This window comes from Lissotriton helveticus, chromosome 7 (assembly GCF_964261635.1).
Source record: "Lissotriton helveticus chromosome 7, aLisHel1.1, whole genome shotgun sequence".
NCBI lineage: Eukaryota > Metazoa > Chordata > Amphibia > Caudata > Salamandridae > Lissotriton > Lissotriton helveticus.
The window spans coordinates 810,678,316-810,682,333 of record NC_136068.1 but is presented as its reverse complement, the minus strand read 5'-3'; the positions used below and the strand labels follow the sequence as shown (position 1 = coordinate 810,682,333).

Below are 4,018 nucleotides of genomic sequence, written 5' to 3'. Positions count from 1 at the left end.
TTCAAGACATTCGTTTTTACTTAGAAGAAATCATTTTTTGTCCCTTATTTATTTTTGCTCTGATACAAGTAAGAACACTCATACTAGGAATATTGAAGATTACTGGTAAGTATTTGGGTCATTATCTCCATGTCTTCCTCGTGCCCATTCGGGGAGATGCCAAGCTATCCAGTGTTACAAATGAGGCTCTATACATACCTATCATAATTACCAAGAATTCTGGAAAAAGAATGCTCACCTAAAACTCCAGTGCACACCCCAATGGGGCGAGGGGGAAGGGGTCAATCCCATTAATAATTTAACAAACGAGAAAGTACGTTTTTGTTATAGGAAGTAGGGTGCACAAATCCCGAAAAAGCATGCCGATGCTATAATGGTCTGCAGACTAGAAGAATGTTAGGTCACCGAAAATGGTATTAAAAGTTGACTGGTATTGCTGGCCTGGCTTCCTCCAAATCAGCTTCCAACCAACGATATCTCCGATGTCGACGAGGAACTTCAATGGCTTTCTGTTCGACGGGAGTTGGAACAATGCCCAAGTCTTCTAAACCAGGGAGATCTGGAAACTTCTTGTCTGTAGTATGAAACCGATCGATTTTATCCCGCGATGTCCATGGCTCAAAGGGATTCAATTAAAAAAAACGTGCAATTAAATGATAAATAGGACGAGGAATTGGATAAGCGATGAAAGACCTGTGGGCAACAGCAAATAAATATTGGACCAGGTCATGAAGAAGATATCGGTTAGGCCCAACCAGTGCATATGTTTTCCCTTTTCAATCTCGGTCATTGATGGCACTTATAATTGCTTTAGCCACATCCACCACGTAAATCGGTTGCTTTGTAGTCTTCTTACCAAAGGAAATGAGCGGTTAACCACCAAACCATCGCATATTTGCAAAATGATTGAAAAACCGGTCTTCTCTTCCAAACATCTCAGATGGTTTCATAATGATGGTGTCTGGGAACTCCGCCCTAACAACTTGCTCTACAACAGCTTTTGCTCTCAAGTACTTGGATGGACTCTTCATGTCTGCGTTCAGGTGAGACATGTGGATGAACGTCTCAATACCGGCTTCCCTGACTAACTTGTCGATGTCTTTGGGGATATTCACATGCACGTCCTCAAAGCGGAAGTTCCTTGTTTCCCATTCTCTACCTACAAGATTGATGACAACGTTTGAGTTCTCCAGGGCTCTTCGAGTGCTATCACGATCTTTGGGATTCCATTCCAGAAAGATGATTTGGCCAAGGACACCCATAGGGCGGAGATACATGAGACCATACTGGTCACAGCGGTGGGGAACCACTATCTGAGATCCAATGCGCCCAAGTCTGTTGACAACATATCGGCCCAAAAATCCTGTTGCTCCAAAGACTGTTGCAACTGTACCACTGACTGAAGACCGACCACCCTTTCCTTTAGGGACAACGGCATGGTGAATCTTTCGCTGCTGCAATGCTATGGGAACATATCTCACTGCAAGTGCACTCCCTGTCCCTGATATGTGTAGGGCACGGGTAGCCCTGTAGCAGAGGGACACCAACGCCATCTTCTTCCGGCCCAGAATGCACCTCATGCCCAGCGCGACATTAAAGAAGCGCGCTCTTAGGGCCCGGCCCCCCGGTTCCCGCCCCTCCCCTCAGCAGTCATTGGGCGGGCGGATCGCCGCGAGGCCTCCGGCCGCCCAAGTCCTTCCGGGTCACGGCGTGACGCATTTCCGGTGGGGGTGGAGGGGGGCGGAGACCGAGGCCTATTTAGGGGCTGGGGTCAGTGACCTCGGTCTCTTTGTCCCCCTTCTCCCCACCGGACTGCTGGCTCACCCGTGACCTGCACCTCCTCCACCTTAGCCCTAGCGTAATTTTAAACTTGAAGTTGTTTGCCCCGTTGGTTCGTCGGTCCCTGATCCCGTGCGGAGGTGCGGTCGCGGTGAAAGCGAGCCGGCGATTCCCGAGGAGCGTGGCGACAAAGACCGGTGACGTCCTTCCATCGGCGACCCTGCAAGCCAGGTAAGGGAGTGTGTGGGACTGGGGAGCTCGCTCGCGGCGGCAGAAAGCGGGAGCAGTGGAGCGCCACGAGCATTTTATTTCAGATGCCCCGATCTCTTGTGGCTGCGGGCGGAGGCCTTTAGTCGCGCGGATCACCTGGTGGCTGTGTGGGGCGCTGAGGGAAGGACAGCGGGAGGGGCCCGTGTGCAGCGCACCGGTGGGGCGTGGGTTGAGGCCGCAAGCAGGGACTCCGCGGCAAGCGTAGGGATTAGGGGCTGACAAAGGGCCAAAGCATAAGTCAGTGTCTCACCGGAGCAGCACTCTGTACGGGGGCCCAGCAAGGCAGGGTTCGTATCCCCGGGCCGGGATCAGTTTGTCACAGGCAACTGGTTTCGCCTCGAGTAGTCGGTGAGGTAATTAAGGGAAGATGCCGCCCAAGAGAGTGAGCCATAAACAAAAAGATAAGGAGCCAGAGATCGCCCAGATGCTGAAATTGATACTGGCAAAGCTGGGCAATAATGCCAATGAGAGTAGTGATGATGAGGAACCAGAGCCCGAGCAACCAGCGGCAGGAGGCATAGAGCGCCCGCGTAGGGAGGGAGTACCACCCAGGGCTGCCTTTCCTCCTTTAATCAAAAAACCGAGGGTGCAGGTCAAAGCAGGGAAGGGGAGCAACCGCAAAAGGGACAGAGCTCGCGCTGTAAACAGGCCAGCGGGCGGGGGCGAGAGTCCAGTAGGTCCCGCCCTCCCTATCCCGGTAAATATAGCACCCTCTCCTTCACCGGCACCAGGCGCGGACCCAGGGGGTAAGGATTCGGGCCCCCTGGTGGACCCGTTAGGGTCAGCCTTAGCAGAGATTAGGGAGGCATTGAAGATATTAGCGCTCGGGCAGACCCCGGTTGAGCCACCAAAAATGGCGACACCGAGCCCTCCTTTACCCCAACAGCAAGCAGTTGGGCAGGCGGGGGCGACACTGGATCCCACAGCAGAAATCCTTGCTAAAGTGTCCACTCTGGTTAGTCAGTTAGCAGCGCCCAAGGCCCATCCTATAGTGGGGGACGCGGCAATAGCTCCCTGGGTTCCCCCAAGATCGGTGGAACAGGACGCGCTAGGCACTATTCAAAAGCAGTTAGCCCTCTTAGTTGAATCCCGGGGCAAGACCACCTTGGCAGAACTTAATCCCCCAGCAGCAGCAGGCCCGTCAACACCCATGGGAGGTAAGACAGGTGACAAATCAATCAAACCTAGCCATTCTGACGGAAACGTGGCTTACTGAAGCCTCTACCCCGATAATGGACATATTAGTCCCCCCCAATTATCACATCATTAGACTGGATAGGCCTGTCAAGACGGGCGGGGGAATTGCATGCATCTTTAGGAGCAACCTCTCCGTCACTAAAGCTGCCTCCCCCTCCCTCACCTCCTGTGAACTCCTCTGCCTCGATATCACCAGCGAGGGCAAACAAGTTTGTGCTTTACATCTCATCTATCACCCGCCTGGCGACAACCTCATATTCACCCAACAACTCATGGACACGATCACCTCCAATGCCGGTCGGCAGATCACCCAAATCTACCTGGGTGACTTCAACCTCCACTGGAATGATCAGAAAGACACAGAGGTGAACAGTCTCAAAACTTTCCTTAATGCGCTTGACCTCACCCAAATAGTTGATAGACCAACACACGACAAAGGCGCAATACTCGATCTCATCATCGCCAAGGAGGACTCCACCAAACTGGAGGCGATCAAACCTTGTGACTGGTCAGATCACCACATTTGAAAAACAATAACCACGGTTCTCTTAACGTGTGGTGAAGGTTAAATAAATGAATAAATAAACCCCCATGTAAAGTGCTCTGTCTTTATCTAAGATAAAATGGTGCTGTCAGTTCCGTTAGTATACCAACTGGTACGCCTCTCACCCTCTGGAGCTGGTAATTACAGTGGTGAAGCTCTATTCATTTAGAAGGACCCTCACTCACCACTAGTTGGTGACATGCTTCATCATCGGGTCCCCGCTAGGGT

General features: G+C 51.9%; 1 pseudogene; it reads right to left on the bottom strand.

Moving 5' to 3' along the window:
- Positions 1–334: 334 nt before the first annotated feature.
- LOC144767063 (NADH dehydrogenase [ubiquinone] 1 alpha subcomplex subunit 9, mitochondrial pseudogene) lies at positions 335–1,563 on the bottom strand (annotated as a pseudogene).
- Positions 1,564–4,018: the final 2,455 nt, after the last annotated feature.